The following is an 18018-nucleotide window of genomic DNA, read 5'->3' on the forward strand; positions in this document are numbered from 1 at the left end:
TATGCTAGTGTGTCCACACAAAGGTCAAGAGAGTCCACTGACAAGGGGAACCAGTGGGTGAGACTGCAGGTGGGAGCTGAGACAACTGGTATCTGAAGCCCTGAAAATAAAGGATAGCTGTAAAACCCTGGGGAAAAAACTAAATGGATGGTGAAGCCCTGGCATGGGGAACCGGGAAGCACTAAAACGACCCAGGGAACCCTGGTGTAAGGATGAAATCCATTTATGTTATATTCCAATAAACAACCCCAATGAAGGGAACCTCAACTGCAACACATGGACAGCGTTGGCGCTTCCATTTAGGTGACCGCCTAGGTCACCTAGGGCACCAGGATTTGGTGGGGGACAGCATTTTGCCGCCGTTGGCAGCAATTCGACAGCGGGGGGTCCTTCCGTGCTCCGGGTCTTCAGCGGCAATTCTGCGGCAGGTCCTTCACTCGCTCTGGGACCCGCCGCCGAAGTGCCCCGAAGACCAGGAGCGTGGAAGGACCCCCGCCTAGAGCGCCAAAAACCCTGGTACCGCTCCTGCACATGGAGTATGTGTACTTTGTGGTGCCAACAGAGAGAAAATTGAGGTGTGAACACCCAGCCACAAGGTCAAGGATAGCCCGTGGTAGCACAGTGCCTTAGTCAGAATTTACATTGATTTTTTTTCCAGCTGAAGATCTGACCCAAAAATAAAGAGCATGGCTACATGCTTCCAGGTTTGGAAAGACAGGATAGACTATGTGTGAGCTCCTAAAAATGGCTTTGAATCAGGCAATCATCAGAGGTGACTGTAGCCACAGCACAACTAGTTCAAATGTGATGTGAGCTGCTGCTCTTGGACAGTTTAATTAAGGTTTCCTACCTTCTAGAGTTTTTTCTAAATCCTTGGGTTAGTCAGTGATATTTTTGTTTCTTGAGTTGATCTGTGAGATGTTTTGGAGAACGGAATCTCAGTAAGAAGTTGGACCCAAGGGTTTATATGAAGGTGAGTTATAGGGTGAGAGGATTTAAAAGGAACGCTTTATAAGGAAGCTCTAAATTATGGATTAAGTGACTAAATTAGCATCTAAGTTGGGAGCTGCTCTTTTTAAGACAGATCCAGGAAATGGTTTTGAGTTTTTATTTCACCTATATAATGCATGTGAGCTATTCAGAACCATACACATTTATCTACTTGCCATGACATCTCTCTCTAGTAGGCTAATTGTTACCATTCATTGAAGTGTCATTTTATGAAAGGTGATTGGAGATTCTACAAAACAGAGATATATTTATTCTGAAGAATGTCACAACATTCCAGACCAGATGTTCTCAAATAGAGAGAATAGCTCATGAACTACTTCCCCTCCCATTCCTGGTTATTGTGGGACATCTATCATCAGTTTGGAGATTGAATAACATCCCTATGGCACATACAACAATTGCTTACATGGAAAAGTAATGTTAAGAAAGTATATAATGTATTTTAGATCCTTTTAATGTGATTTAGCATATGGAAATTAAGAGAAAGCCAGCTCTCCACAGACCACCAAAGACCATGGAAGATCTGTGAATCACAGTTCAGAAGCTGCTGTTCTAGACATCAGCAAATCTTTGCCACTAAAAGAGCTATTGGTGAAATTAGTGACTTTAATTAATTTGGTTTAAGGTGAAAGACCCTCAAAAATCCCAGCCTTAGACATTTCCAACATAAAATTAGTCTGGCACCATGTGGAATGCTTCTTTTTCAAGAGAACCAATTCTAATTCTGATTTGTCCAGCATTCTGCCATCAGATCAGCACTTCTCTTTTGTACAGGGAAGGTTGATATTCTCTGCACTAGCATTTTCCTCATCATTGGTCTAGCATTGTTGAAGTTTCAACAGTGGAAGCAGTATTGTAGAGCAGGTTCTGAGATTTTTACTACTGTGACATCTAATCCCCCAGGGTGGATTAAGAGTGAGCTGAGACCAGACATTCTGAGGAAATTGTGTCTTCATTTATACTACTTCTCCCTTCCTGTCTGTAGAATACAGATTTTCTTTCAAAGAACAGTGATTCTTTAGTTGTCCAAACTATTTAGATGGGACTTTGTGGTTTGTTAAGACCTTGAAGAGGAAGTGACTTTAGACTCCAATACTTAAAAGGGAAGATTAGTCTAAACTTTGAAAATGACCTGCCATAAACCATAAGTGAGCCTGTCAAACATCTTGTAACCAAGTGAGCTGTAAACAAGGTATGATGCAATCCTTGATTTTATTAAGTAGAACTAGAATTACAATTTTCCAAGAGCTCAGATTGAAGTATGGTGAGGTGTTATCCAATCAGTGTTAAATTGTTTTTCTTTTCTGCTAAGTAGTAAACAAGTAGATTAAGCATTGTAGTGCTTCCTCCATCATTTAAAATCACATCTTCCAGAAGGTAGGTAGCCTAAATATTTGTTCTTTAATTTGTATTCAGACTCTAACACTTCGGTGTCATTTATAACACCCTGACTTTTGTATGCAGTACATGTAAAATTGCTGTTTTCTGAGATTTGTCATCCACTTTTGCTCTAACACCATTTGAACAGAGAACCTTGTTATTTTGCACAATTCATGGGTAGTTTTCTAAAGCCAGAAACTAGTGAGCTCTTGAACACCTAATGTAATAAAAAAACCCTCCAACAACGTGAAAGTGGAAGGTGGGGAAAAAAATAAATATGGTATTTCTGCATGTCTTCTTCAAAGTTCTTTTATTTCTGAGACACAGTTCTGGTGCTTTTGGCATGGGAATTCCCAGCTACACCAGAAAACATTGATGCTAGGCACCGTGGTCTGTAACCTCTAAATTTGCCAAAGGAAAAAAATATACTGCAACCGATTATTTCCTATACAGATTTTCCTCTCCTTCTGTTTGAGTAATCTTTGAAGCATCTGCTCCATCATTTGTCTTGGATGTGGGCCACTTTGCTCTACCTTTTGAAACTCTTTGCCATTACCACGGATGTTTTGGGATACTTTGGCAGACCAGCCACTCACACATTCTTTTTGGATTAGTTTTACAGCAGTAGTTTGGTTTTGCAAGGGAGGACTCAGACACTGCAAAACTGATCTGTTTGAGTGCCTCTTGCTTTGTGGGTATGTAACTGAAGATGATCTGTATAAATCCCGCAACTACTCTCACCAGAGCTAGGGAGGGAAAGAATTTAAACCCATATATGTGCACACCACACACTCTCTTTTTCTCTCTGCACTTGTACAGTTTAGGAGATAGACTACTACATCTATCATAGCTGGAATCTGGTAGGAAAGACTAAGGAGGCCCACCTGCAAAGCACTGGGGTAATGCCTGGGTGAGAAGCCCACCCTCCTCTACCTCTGAATTGCTGGGATTCCTACAAGGCTATGCTCCCTGTTCCTTCATGAAGGGCTCCATTTTTCATATCAACCTCCCAGCTGACAGGTGTCTTCCTATTCCTGCTGAAATAGCCAAATATATGGGATAAAGAGCCTTTTTTCCCCACCCCAAGCTCTCTGGTCTAGGCAAAGATAGGGGTGGAGAGGAGACATGTCTCCTATTCTGCCCTGCTACTGAGCAAAACAGAGGATCTCAACAACTCTACCCTGGGCCAACCTAAAGACCAGGCACTATAGGGCTGCACCTAAGACTACAGCTGTTGGAGTCACCTGAAGAGAACAGAATCTCAGGGGTTGTTTGGGGTTTTTTTTTTTACAAAATTTTTTCTAGCCTTCATGCATGCACAGCAAAGCTTGAAAATATAATCTACCTGTGCCTGACCTACCTGAATTTGCAGACAGTCTGAAACAAATGTTCCTAGAGGTGTGAATTGCCCTAATTTTAAGTCTGAAACTTGTCAGGAAATGTGGGCAAACCCAGAGAGACTCTACCTGCAGTTTTTCTGTGCACCGGATTGTCTTAGTTTCACCCTGACTATACTAGTCTCCTACCAACTATCTTTCTGGTCATCCTCCTTTGTTTCTGTGAACAGCTGTAGTTGCCTCCGCTGAGCAAAACTACCATGTTCTTAGGCATTTCAGTCCTACAGGGCTCCAAATACAGCAATGAAACTGATCACTCCTGCCAATTTCATCCTGGCCTTGGGGAAAGTTATGTAGAACCCCAGAACCCTTAAAGCTGTGAGTCTGGAACAGGGAAGAACCGCAGCTCCTTCACCTTAAGAAGGTTGTCTTTAAAGGACACAAACAAAAATACCTGGACTGTGGGAAAACTTGATGGATGAAGCCTTCCCCACTAACTACTGCAGGAAGTGTTCTGGCGGGATGTGAGCCAGTGGCCACACATGCACAAGCCTAAACCCACTGCAAACACCTACATACACACTCAGTCGCGCGTCCACATGAGCGGGAAGCCACACTTGTGTGCACACGACGGAATGGTGCAGCCACACCCCTCTATATGTAGGTCACACAGAGTTGGGGCGCGCCCACCCGCGTGCATGCCCAAGTGCGCTGTTTGCCTGCGCTCCCGAGCGGGGTTTCCCTGCGCCCTGCCGGCACGCGCCCATTCACCTGCTGGTCGCGCTCGCGCGCCCACGTCCCGCTCACCTGGGCGGCGGGGTGGCTGAGGGCCAGTTTTGACGCATGCGCCCGGGGCCAGCCTGTAGCTGCTCCAGCGCGGAGTAAGTGGGACGCGCTGCCTGATGTGGCGGCGGCTGAGCCGCGCTCGCCTGCCATCCCCGCGCGCCGGAGGAGCTGGAGCCCGGCGCCCGGGCAGGGTAAGAGGGGAGCGGTGTCCCGGCTCGGCCGGCGGGCGGGGCTGTTGTAACTTGCGGCTGGGGAGGGTCTGCCCCAGGGGCGAGCTGGGGCCAGAGTTGGCCGTGCCCCGGGGCTGTGCCAGGCGACGGTCCGCGCGGAAAGCGCCGCTTCCGCACGGTGCCTCCCGCTCCCGCCAGGGTAGCGGCTCGCTCGCCCCCAAGTGCCCGTGGAGCAGGGGCGGACGGGGCTTGCCGGGGTTAGGGTGAGCGCTCCTGGGGGCGCACGGGCAGGTTCCCGGCAGCTCGGGGGAACAGAGCCGCTGTGCCTCGCTCGCAGCGCTGCGCCAGCCCGGCGCTCTGGCCGCGGGGGCCGGGGGCTCGGGTGTCCCAGCGAGCCAGCGCCGAGCGAACGGGCTGCCCGGGTCCTTTGCAGCGGCCACTGCTGCAGGTGCGCGCGGTCCCCACCGTAACTTAAAAGCGTCTCCTGTAAACTCAAGGTGTGTGGCCGTATTGTGTATCCGTACCGGCTCCTTTTCTCTTTTTAACGGTTTTATACTGGGCTTCCCATGTGCTGTATCGAATTTCCTTCCCCGTGTGTTGGGGGTTTTCATTTTATGCTGCAGCCACTAATTTATTGCTAGAAAGTATAACCCATTTTTCTAACTAGGTCAGTCTCTTTAGTCATGAATAAGGTTTGCATCGCAATGTTTCTTTTCTCTAAAAGGTATGCGGTTTTTTGCTTTGCTTTAAGATTAGTTCTATTTTTCCTGCTTCTTGAGTAGGAGTTCGTTATAGTTACACTAGCACAGCTTGGCTCTCTTTATAGATCAGGGAAGCTTTTGGAAAGGTGAATTTCCCTAACAAAAGAGGCATTAGCCTACTTTAAGGAATCATCCTTGATGATCTAATTACATAGCATAGGTGTAAGTGCTTGGCATTGTAGGTTATTTGGGGACAAGGCTCCGAATACTGTAGGTATGAGTGACAATCAATTTTCCATGCAAAATGCTAGATTTGGGGTCCTGGAGAGCCTTCTGTTCTTAGTTTTCAAAACTTGCCTTTGTGATGCTTAGCTATTTCTACACCGCACCCCAGCTCAAAATCATGAGCATAAAAGTTGACAAAGGTCTAGCATATGCATTGAAAATTTATTACTAAGTGTGTACCTATGTGCTTTGGCAGCACATATATTATTAGCTTTAATAACATTTTTATACCTGAAAATTGTTCCTTTGAGGCATTCCAAACTATATGTATCTGTGCATGTGTATATGTGTGACAGTAGTTACTCTGTGCATCAGTGTTTGAGGAACTTGAAAAGTGTCTTTTTCTGTTGACTTCTCCCATTTTTGGGAAAAGAGACCTTGCTTACTATCATACCAGCTAAATGCTTCTTGAACCTGCAAGCTATTAGCACTTGAATATCAAGCTTCAATAGAATGGCTAGTCTGTGTTAAAGAATATTGTACTTTAAAAATGTGGGATCAGTCAAAATGTATAAAAGGACTTCAAAACTAAGTTACAGCTACTTACTGTATTACAGGTAGGGAGGTGGAAACTGCCTAATGTGATGAGTCTTATTCTGGTAATATACTAGTGGTATTTAGTGAGGAAGTTCTTTAAAAATAACTACTAGATAAATTTAGAAATGTATATACCTACCAATAAAGCTAATAGATGTTTTATTATTAATTCTTTTTGATGCTGCATCAATGGTTTATTTCTACAAATAGCAAAAGATGGATCAAAATAAGTGATCTAACATTAAAAAGAACATACATGTTTTAGTACCTGATTGAATAACAGTATGAAAAGGTCATCTAGCTCTTATTTAAAACTAATGGTTGACAAAGAAACTTTAGCCATAAGAGAGGTGTGTGAGAAGTAAGGGCAACACTCTGGTGAGAAATCCACATTGCTTGGAAGATAAAGGGTGCTGTCCCTAGATCCCTGCTTGGAGTTTCTGCCTTTCGAGGCAGTCTCTATCTAGTGAGTATGTGGTGATAGCTCTTCCATATCTCAACTCTTTGGCTGCTGAAAGGTAGAAAAAGTGTTTTCTTTCTTGCATACCGCAGGGCTGTTGGAGGAGGGGGGTGTCTGTTATACTAGCCCTCCTTCCTTCGGTCTCCTCATGATCTGTTACACTCCCTTTCCCTTTCTAAAGAGCTGTGTCTTTGCTGTTTTCCCCCTCACCAAGTCTGTTGGCTACTGAGGGAAGGGAAGGAGGTTATGTTGTGGTGGGGCGTGAGGAGGATTTCTGACTATCTTCCCCATGTCCAGTTGTCTTTGTGTTTTGCGTGATTCCTTCCCCACAAATAGCTCCAGTACATAATGCTCATTACTTTGCCAAACAGCTGTGGAGTGAGATTATATGATAGTTGTTAGTTTGATTTATGTCTGCAGGATTCTGGAGTTGTGATGCTTGTTTTAACTTCTTGCATATCATGGACCACCTAACATAAATGTCCCTTTGTGGACTACTACCTCCAAATTATATTTCCTAATCCTTTCCCCACACCTTTTCTTTGTCAAATGATACCTGGTTAAATGGAAAAGTAATATTAGAAATAGGATAGTATTAAAGAGACAAGATGACGACAAACTGTAATGTGATGGTAGTAGCTGCTTGATTCTATCCTCTTGTTGCATCTGTGCTGTACTTACTCTCCCAGATGGAGGAACATGCACTAGTAGAGACTCTCCCCTTACTCACTGCAGGCCCCAATGTTTTGTTCTTTTCAGGGGGCTTTCTCCCTTTAATTTTGTTCTATTCCATTTGTTATCTCTCTCATGTTGGTGGTGTCTTCAAATTTGATCTCAGCTGAATTTCTACCAAAGATAAGGACTGCAGTCATGAAGCTGCCACAGAGGAGCTTGTTTTAGTGAGTTTAATCTGTTCTGGGTTTTTTAATGCCTTTTGAAATCCTCAGTTGAAGACTGGGCTACAGTTAGCAGCAAGTGTAACTGCATGAAGTCTGACATCTGTCAGGCAATTCTAAGTGAAGCAGTGCCGTGGACTACCAGTGGTTTGAGGACTGGAGTTACAGCCTGGTTGTCCTTAGAATTGGAGAACTTATGAAATAAAGACATTAGTATTACTTAACATATAGTCCAGTTGGAATGGAACACTGAATCCTGAAGAACTTGTCAGTCTGTGCCAGGATGTAATTGGGTATAGAAGTTCACTGGAAGGTTGTCCCTCCTGATATACTGAAGTCAAGTTGCAAAGATCAGGTCATCTTTACTTGTTCAGAAGAAAAAGATGGCTTCACAGTCTGAGCAGCTTGAGTGTTAAACATCTGCTCTTTATTAATTACCTTTATAATACTTTTTTGACAAAACAGTGGGTTTTTCTTTAAATATATAGATTTCTTTTTCAAACTAGCAGTGGAGAAAGCTACAAAATGGAAACAAATACTTTGCACTTCATCCAAGAGTATCAAAGCATTTAAACAATACTTTACCCATAACAATACTATGAGTATTATACCTATTTTGTAAGCTGAGGCACATATGTATTTTACTTGACACAAGTCACGCAGAAAGCTAGTGGCAGTAGATATTTTAATAGCAAAATATTACATTTATAATAACCTATGATTTATTATACCTATGATTCTTCAGTTGAACCCATGACTATTGAGTTAATGTTCTCAGCATGCTGTCGGAATGCACAGAGGGTTGAAAGAATTATAATAAATTTGTTCTTGTGTGCAGTCATAAAGCAAGTATTCCACCAGCTGTACACGTAAATAGGTTTTGATCACAGACTTTGCTTACTTAAACTTGTGAATGTAAATCAAATATTTGCCAAATGATACACAGTTTTCTGTTCTTACTTTGTGTGTAAATATAAAATGTACAGAGATTCCCATGAACTGTGGAATATTTTGTTGCATTTTTTTGCTGTCCAAACAAGCCTGGTTAAACTAACTGTAATAGGTTTTCAATATGAATTTGTTTCTATTTTTAAAAACATCATGGTAAATATTTAGCAGTATCAAACAAAGAAATTCCTTTCAAAATAAAGTCCTCGGTGTGTTTGGATTCTTGAGAGAGATCTATTTCCTGTTAATTAATTTGTTTTAAAAGTCTTAATATAAAAGATATTGTCATTACAGTATATGTAGCAAATTATTGGGTAAAGTATGCTTTCTAATGTAAATTATAAAGACACAATCGGGTCATATAGCTACACTGTATCTTTTCTGACTGCCGAAAGTGCTTAAGAAATAATGGTTAGTACATTTAAGAAATAATGGTTAACATTACAATGCAGGGATGTGTTGTAGTAAAGTATACCTGATGCTTATTTAGCAACAATGCTGACATTATTTAAGCAATTTACGTGATCACCAAATATTCAGTCAATTTTGTAGGCTGCTTAATGTTAGGAAGTTTTAATAGTCTTGCTCTGTTCACAGAAAACACCTTCTTTCTGGGCCCTGCAATGTATCGTATTTCATTGCCTAACATACTATGCCAAAGATTGATGAAACATGCCCATTAATTTTGTAATTTTATTGCATATTGCCCTTTTAGATGAGCTTTCTCATCAGATTTTCTGCTATAATTCTTTTTAATCTCTAAAATGTAATAGCATACAGTCTTAACACAGATGTTACACATTCTGCACAGAACTGTGATATTTCTAGTGTATTAGCTGAAACTGACATCACCTTCTATAAACAACGTATTAATTGACATGTTAAAAATGCATTAGAGAACCTGAGCTGCTGAGGTTTGTAGAAACAGAAGCCTGGTGAGCTAATCTAAGTATATCAGTGCAGTTCAAATCTTCACTTACCATTATTGTTAATTTACCACATTATTGTTTAATTGCCAGGCAGGTTTTATAAATGGCAAGTTCTATTAATAATTTCCTAGATACGCTACAACTGTCCAATATTCTTTTGATCCTTTGCTCATTGGACTAGTATTATGTTGACTGAAATAAACTGATATTTTAGCTAATGTTTTAAAGTGAAATAATTCTACTTTTATTTGTTGAAACAGCATAAATTTATGGTACATTTTCTTTGGTCTGATTACTGTATTAACACTTAAAATGTTGGCTTTTTTTGCAGTCAAACAGATTGGAAGACAATCTTTGTGTACGTGCACATGTTTGTAAAAAAAAAACTTTGCCCTTAGTATCTTTCAACTAAGTATCCCCTAGCATTTTACGGGCAGTAACTGAGCCTCATCATCCTCTCTTGAGAGTCAATTTTCCCTGCTGGAGTTTCACTACATCTGTCGTGGAACACAGTACTTGTAGAACAATAACTAGACTGCAAGTTTTGGGGGCCCACAACCTCCCATACGCTTCCAGATTTTGGAAAACGAAGTGCAAAGAATGATCTCCGCTTTCTTTTTTATTACAGTAATGTCAAAAACGTTCAAATTTTAGATAGGGTCCTACTTTTAAATTTAGGTATTTAGATAACGGTGAAATGTTGTTGGTTATCTTTCAGTCAGTGGGAGCTGTAGGCGCTCAGAACCTTTGACAATCAAATCACTTACTTTGATACCATATTTAAATAACTACATTTTGACACAAGTTTCTAGCCCTTCTACTGGTGAAGATAGCCTTGATAATGTAAACTGATGGTAATGGTTGAACGTTTAATGATCTATTTTCTCAAATACCTTGAGTTGTTCATAGTCCACACCCTCCAAGGGGTGGCTTCAGGGACCCACAAAGCCTGTGGCAGTTTGGGCTCTTGAGTTTGGCTGGGGAGCAGAGACCAATTTCCAGTTGTAGAGAATATTGCTTCCTAGTCTTTTCCTGCTCGTACTAAGACAAGTTCTCAGCTGGCTGCATTGAGTCAGTGGGAGCTGCAGGAGTACTCAGCACCTCAGGAAATCCAGGTGGCTGTTTAAATGCTGAAATATGTATTTGGTGGTGACTTTTCTACCTTTTGGATTGTCCACATGGGAATATTTTTTTCAGATCAACTGTAGTTATTTCATGTTAAATTGCCTTGCATCCACACACTCTTTTTTCCTGAATTATTTGGCATCTCATTCTGCATTAGTCAGCTTTGTTTTACCTGCAAAATAGGGTAAAGTAATACCTACCTACCTAATGGGAGGTTGGTGGGTTGAGAGGATTAAATAGCCAGTGTTGAGGACAGCTTTGATGACAGAGCAAGACTAGAAAATGGTTCAGAACAGACAGGGAAGAATACTGTATATAATTGCAATCTTAGGGGAAGCTCAGGTAGAATGTAGTTACTTGAGTTGAAATTTGATTTAGACATTAGTATTAAAATTTATTTTCTTTTGAAAAAATGCCATGGTATTTTGAATGACTATGTGTTCTGGGTCTTGGTTTTATCACCACCAAAGGTGCACCTCCAGAATTGGTGTCTCTTAATGCCCTGCTGGCTGCTTATTGATTGGTTTATTGGTTGTAGCATTGGTTCAGAACTGAATCCTTAACACCACTCAACCCTACTAAGCTTGTGAGATCTAATGGGCTTACAGAACAAGCTGTTATGGCTGCAGGCCATATTTCTTTATCTGTTTGTGCAGATTTCCAAAGGTTAAAGATATGTTAAGGGGACTTTACTTAGTAGTTCATGGTGTCAAGTTCTAATTGGATGCTTTTTAGTACATACGTTCTGAACACAATAGACTTCCAGGTCTCCTTGGAACCATTACAATTTATGATGTAATTCCAGAAATTAATTAGTTTAAGGCTCATTCATGTGATAGACAGTGTTAGTGCCTCTATTGAGCGTATACACGCAATCTGCATGCTAAAAAAAGAGAAACCATTGTCATTTTTTCTGAGTTTTTTTATTGCACATGCAAAATAGCAGCCCTCATTACTCATCTAATGTAGCTTACTCAAAAAATCTTAGTTCGTAATAGGAAATTAGGTTTTAGTGTTTTGCTACTTTTAAATTAGAGCAAATAAATTGTTTTTTCAATAGTATATATTTTGTCAGGTTTCAGAGGTACAAAACTTTGGGGGAGGGGAGAGTGAGAAATTGTGTGTCTGCTACAAGTAAACAGATTTATTCAAGAGAAAATATGTTTTGTTGAGAAACTTTGTAAACACTTCCTCCTGTGCAGTCTTTACTCAGTCCCCTTGAAGAATACTTCCAAGGGAGTAGGGACCTCCAAATAGGGTTTTGCAGCTAGCAGAAGTAGTTCCCAGTGATTTTGTACCCTCTTTTTCTTTCCAGCACCTACTAATATGACTATGAATCCTTGAATCAGGTTTGATTTATACATAAACGCATGTGTAAGTGCCTTGATTCAGTAAATTTTCAAGTTAAGCTAAAATGATTGAATACTACTAACTTAAAACAAACCTTAATATGGAGTTCATAAACATTTTTAAAAATCCTGCACATAATAACTCCACACCACTTTTGTTTGTTTCTAAAAATACAGCCTATTATCTTAGGCCCCGATCCTGTAAAAAAACTTCTGAAGTGATAATCAAGCTAGCGGAGTACAGACAGTTTGATAAGAAGTGTGAGAGTACTTACAAGGGGAGATAGAGTCTGAGCCATTACAAACATTGACTCTATCTCCCCTTGTAAGTACTCTCACACTTCTTATCAAACTGTCTGTACTAGGCTAGCTTGATTATCACTTCAAATGTTTTTTTTTTTCTCTTAATTAATTGGCCTCTCAGAGTCGGTAAGACAACTCCCACCTGTTTATGCTCTCTGTATGTGTGTATATATATCTCCTCAATATATGTTCCATTCTATATGCATCCGAAGAAGTGGGCTGTAGTCCACGAAAGCTTATGCTCTAATAAGCTAATAATTGAATACTACTAACTTAAAACAAACCTTAATATGGAGTTCATAAACATTTTTAAAAATCCTGCACATAATAACTCCACACCACTTTTGTTTGTTTCTAAAAATACAGCCTATTATCTTAGGCCCCGATCCTGTAAAAAAACTTCTGAAGTGATAATCAAGCTAGCGGAGTACAGACAGTTTGATAAGAAGTGTGAGAGTACTTACAAGGGGAGATAGAGTCTGAGCCATTACAAACATTGACTCTATCTCCCCTTGTAAGTACTCTCACACTTCTTATCAAACTGTCTGTACTAGGCTAGCTTGATTATCACTTCAAATGTTTTTTTTTTTCTCTTAATTAATTGGCCTCTCAGAGTCGGTAAGACAACTCCCACCTGTTTATGCTCTCTGTATGTGTGTATATATATCTCCTCAATATATGTTCCATTCTATATGCATCCGAAGAAGTGGGCTGTAGTCCACGAAAGCTTATGCTCTAATAAATTTGTTAGTCTCTAAGGTGCCACAAGTACTCCTGTTCTTCTTATTACTGCTATGTGGACCAGCTAGGGGACCATTGCATTGTGCCAGTGGGTTTCCCAGATATTTGCTGACAGCAGAGGAATGGTGAGAATCGGGAATCTTGGGTTGCATTCTAGGCTGTGGAGGGGAATGTGTTCTCTACTGGGCACACTCTTCTACCCATTTTGCCCATTGATCCTTTCTGCCTCGTCACCTCCAACCTGTCCCAGTCCTATCTCTTCTCTATCCCTGGCTCATTGTCCCAGTCCTGTTCTCCTTGCCTACCCAGTCCAAGTCTCCACACCTGAGGTTTCTCAGCCCAGTCTCCTCGCCCATCCAGTCTGTTTCTCTGCTCCTGGCTCCTCATCTGATTTTAATTTCCCCCTAACGCTGGCTCTCAGGCCTAGTCTCCCTTCCCAGGCTCTTTATTCAATCTCATTTCTCTCCCCCTCCCTCCCCGCACCTTTTTGACTCCTTATCCCAGTTTTTCTCCTCCCTGGCTCCTAGTCCCCATCTCTTTGCCAAGCCATCACCAGCTCCCCTTTGTACCCTAGCTCTTTGTCAGATCTGCCTTTCTGCCCTGCCATTTCCCCTCAACTAGTTCCTAGTCTGTGTCTCCTTGTACAGCTACTCCCAATCCCTCCCTTCTGTCCCCTCCCCTGCCAAGTTCCTTGTCTGATCCCAATGTTGTACTCACTGGCTTCCAGTCCTAATTTCCCCTCCCAGTTTCAATATTCATAGATTCATAGATTCATAGATTCTAGGACTGGAAGGGACCTCGAGAGGTCATCGAGTCCAGTCCCCTGCCCGCATGGCAGGACCAAATACTGCCTAGACCATCCCTAGTAGACATTTATCTAACCTACCCTTAAATATCTCCAGAGACGGAGATTCCACAACCTCCCTAGGCAATTTGTTCCAGTGTTTAACCACCCTGACAGTTAGGAACTTTTTCCTAATGTCCAATCTAGACCTCCCTTGCTGCAGTTTAAACCCATTGTTTCTGGTTCTATCCTTAGAGGCTAAGGTGAACAAGTTCTCTCCCTCCTCCTTATGACACCCTTTTATATACCTGAAAACTGCTATCATGTCCCCTCTCAGTCTTCTCTTTTCCAAACTAAACAAACCCAATTCTTTCAGCCTTCCTTCATAGGTCATGTTCTCAAGACCTTTAATCATTCTTGTTGCTCTTCTTTGGACCCTTTCCAGTTTCTCCACATCTTTTTTAAAATGCGGCGCCCAGAACTGGACACAATACTCCAGCTGAGGCCTAACCAGAGCAGAGTAGAGCGGAAGAATGACTTCTCGTGTCTTGCTCACAACACACCTGTTAATGCATCCCAGAATCATGTTTGCTTTGTTTGCAACAGCATCACACTGTTGACTCATATTTAGCTTGTGGTCCACTATAACCCCTAGATCCCTTTCTGCCGTACTCCTTCCTAGACAGTCTTTTCCCATTCTGTATGTGTGAAATTGATTTTTCCTTCCTAAGTGGAGCACTTTGCATTTGTCTTTGTTAAACTTCATCCTGTTTAACTCAGACCATTTCTCCAATTTGTCCAGATCATTTTGAATTATGACCCTGTCCTCCAAAGTAGTTGCAATCCCTCCCAGTTTGGTATCATCCGCAAACTTAATAAGCGTACTTTCTATGCCAATATCTAAGTCGTTGATGAAGATATTGAACAGAGCCGGTCCCAAAACAGACCCCTGCGGTACCCCACTCGTTACGCCTTTCCAGCAGGATTGGGAACCATTAATAACAACTCTCTGAGTACGATTATCCAGCCAGTTATGCACCCACCTTATAGTAGCCCCATCTAATTTGTATTTGCCTAGTTTATCGATAAGAATATCATGCGAGACCGTATCAAATGCCTTACTAAAGTCTAGGTATACCACATCCACCGCTTCACCCTTATCCACAAGGCTCGTTATCCTATCAAAGAAAGCTATCAGATTGGTTTGACATGATTTGTTCTTCACAAATCCATGCTGGCTATTCCCTATCACCTTACCACCTTCCAAGTGTTGGCAGATGATTTCCTTAATTACTTGCTCCATTATCTTCCCTGGCACAGAAGTTAAACTAACTGGTCTGTAGTTACCTGGGTTGTTTTTAGTTCCCTTTTTATAGATGGGCACTATATTTGCCCTTTTCCAGTCTTCTGGAATCTCTCCCGTCTCCCATGACTTTCCAAAGATAATAGCTAGAGGCTCAGATACCTCCTCTATTAGCTCCTTGAGTATTCTAGGATGCATTTCATCAGGCCCGGGTGACTTGCAGGCATCTAACTTTTCTAAGTGATTTTTAACTTGTTCTTTTTTTATTTTATCCGCTAAACCTACCCCCTTCCCATTAGCATTCACTATGTTAGGCATTCCTTCAGACTTCTCGGTGAAGACCGAAACAAAGAAGTCATTAAGCATCTCTGCCATTTCCAAGTTTCCTGTTACTGTTTCTCCCTCTTCACTAAGCAGTGGGCCTACCCTGTCTTTGGTCTTCCTCTTGCTTCTAATGTATTGATAAAAAGTCTTCTTGTTTCCTTTTATTCCCGTAGCTAGTTTGAGCTCATTTTGTGCCTTTGCCTTTCTAATCTTGCCCCTGCATTCCTGTGTTGTTTGCCTATATTCATCCTTTGTAATCTGTCCTAGTTTCCATTTTTTATATGACTCCTTTTTATTTTTTAGATCGTGCAAGATCTCGTGGTTAAGCCAAGGTGGTCTTTTGCCACATTTTCTATCTTTCCTAACCAGCGGAATAGCTTGCTTTTGGGCCCTTAATAGTGTCCCTTTGAAAAACTGCCAACTCTCCTCAGTTGTTTTTCCCCTCAGTCTTGATTCCCATGGGACCTTACCTATCAGCTCTCTGAGCTTCCCAAAATCTGCCTTCCTGAAATCCATTGTCTCTATTTTGCTGTTCTCCCTTCTACCCTTCCTTAGAATTGCAAAGTCTATGATTTCATGATCACTTTCACCCAGGCTGCCTTCTACTTTCACATTCTCAACGAGTTCCTCCCTATTTGTTAAAATCAAGTCTAGAACAGCTTCCCCCCTAGTAGCTTTTTCAACCTTCTGAAATAAAAAGTTGTCTCCAATGCAGTCCAAGAATTTGTTGGATAGTCTGTTCCCCGCTGTGTTATTTTCCCAACATATATCCGGATAGTTGAAGTCCCCCATCACCACCAAGTCTTGGGCTTTGGATGATTTTGTTAGTTGCTTGAAAAAAGCCTCATCCACCTCTTCCACCTGGTTAGGTGGCCTGTAGTAGACGCCTAGCATGACATCTCCCTTGTTTTTTGCCCCTTTAAGCCTAACCCAGAGACTCTCAACACTTCCGTCTCCTATGTCCATCTCTACCTCTGTCCAAGTGTGTACATTTTTAATATATAAGGCAACACCTCCTCCCTTTTTCCCCTGTCTATCCTTCCTGAGCAAGCTGTACCCATCCACACCAACATTCCAATCATGTGTATTATCCCACCAAGTTTCAGTGATGCCAACAATGTCATAGTTGTATTTATTTATTAGCACTTCCAGTTCTTCCTGCTTATTCCCCATACTTCTCGCATTTGTATATAGGCATCTAAAATACTGGTTTGATCTTTCCTCCCAGTTTTTTCCTGACTCTCCTTTCTCTCTGCCAATATAGCCCACACTCCCTCTTGTTTCCGACTCATTTCCCCGGTCTCCATGTTCCCCACTTACCTGTGGGCTTTGCTCACCTGTCCCCGTCGAACCTAGTTTAAAGCCCTCCTCACTAGGTTAGCCAGTCTGTGTCCGAATAGGGTCTTCCCTCTCCTCTTCCTCTTCCTTCCCCTCCTTGCCCAGCCGGTCCAGGTCTCGCCAGACACCTTGTCCCAATCAACTCCTTTCTGTCCCTCCATGGGGCTTTTGTCCCCTCTGCATTCAGATCAGGTGGTTTCCTCCTCCATGCTGCCTGGGGGGAGGGGGTCATTGAGATCATAGGAGAAAACCTGCTCTCTGTTCTTGTGCTTGGCCCCAAGCAACTGGGAGCAGGCATTTCAGGGAAAGTCCGGCTTCACCCATGTATCCCTAGTCTGGAGCATGTTCACTCACACCATGGGGATGGCGCAGGTACAACGTGGTCAGCATTAGGAGCTGAGAGAGGCTGGAACGTGTTCAGTAGGGATGGAATCTTCAGAGGTTCTAGCTCAGGGGTAGGCAACCTATGGCACATGTGCCGAAGGCGGCGCACGAGCTGATTTTCAGTGGTACTCACACTGCCCAGGTCCTGGCCACCGGTCCGGGGGGCTCTGCATTTTAATTTAATTTTAAATGAAGATTCTTAAACATTTTAAAAACCTTATTTACTTTACATGCAACAAGTGTTTAGTTATATATTATAGACTTATAGAAAGAGGCCTTCTAAAAATGTTAAAATGTATTACTGTCACGTGAAACCTTAAATTAGAGTGAATAAATGAAGCCTCGGCACACCACTTCTGAAAGATTGCTGACCCCTGTTCTAGCTGTTAAAAGCAGAAGTCTTTACTGAGCATGTGTGAACAGTGATTTTTTCCCCCTCCCCCCCATCTTATAGCTTGGCCAACTTTGGGCAGGCTTTTATGGGGATGGCAAAGGGCATATCCCTGACACCAGGGTGACTCCCCTGCCAAATTTTACATTCCTGTTCAAAGCTTGTAGGCACTAGAGCTGTTTGGAGAAATGGCTGCCAGAATTTAACACGTGGAAAACAATGTATTTCTCCCAAGGCTAGTTTTTGGGAAGAGTAAAGCTGTTTTAGCTGAGATTTTTTTTTAAAAAAAATTCTGACTTAGGAAGACATCTGAGGAGAAAACTCCAGTCCAGATGGTTAAAATTAGGTAAAATTACAAGCAACTAGGTCTTACAATGGGAAGTGTAGGAAAACCTAGCAATGCTACCAGTCTTGCCTATAATAAGTATACTACTATTACGAAGTATGCTGTACAACTACATAAACTAATTATACATGTTATAAATAAATTTGTTTATTGTAAAGTGTATATGAATTAATATTAAAGGATGAAATGC

At 41.8% G+C, this 18018-nt stretch overlaps 1 protein-coding gene across 2 annotated transcripts in view; it reads left to right on the forward strand.

Annotated features, from left to right (window-relative positions):
• Positions 1-4623: 4623 nt before the first annotated feature.
• The window catches only part of ZNF385B (zinc finger protein 385B), a 298061-nt gene continuing 284666 nt past the window's right edge, over positions 4624-18018 (forward strand). The window contains exon 1 of one of the 2 annotated variants that reach the window (XM_054044716.1): positions 4624-4705. The gene's annotated coding sequence lies outside the window, so the exon portion shown is untranslated. The remainder of the gene's footprint in view (positions 4706-18018) is intronic. The other variant, XM_054044713.1, reaches the window with a different exon arrangement.

The sequence above is a fragment of the Malaclemys terrapin genome, chromosome 11 (assembly GCF_027887155.1).
Source record: "Malaclemys terrapin pileata isolate rMalTer1 chromosome 11, rMalTer1.hap1, whole genome shotgun sequence".
Classification (NCBI taxonomy): Eukaryota; Metazoa; Chordata; order Testudines; family Emydidae; genus Malaclemys; species Malaclemys terrapin.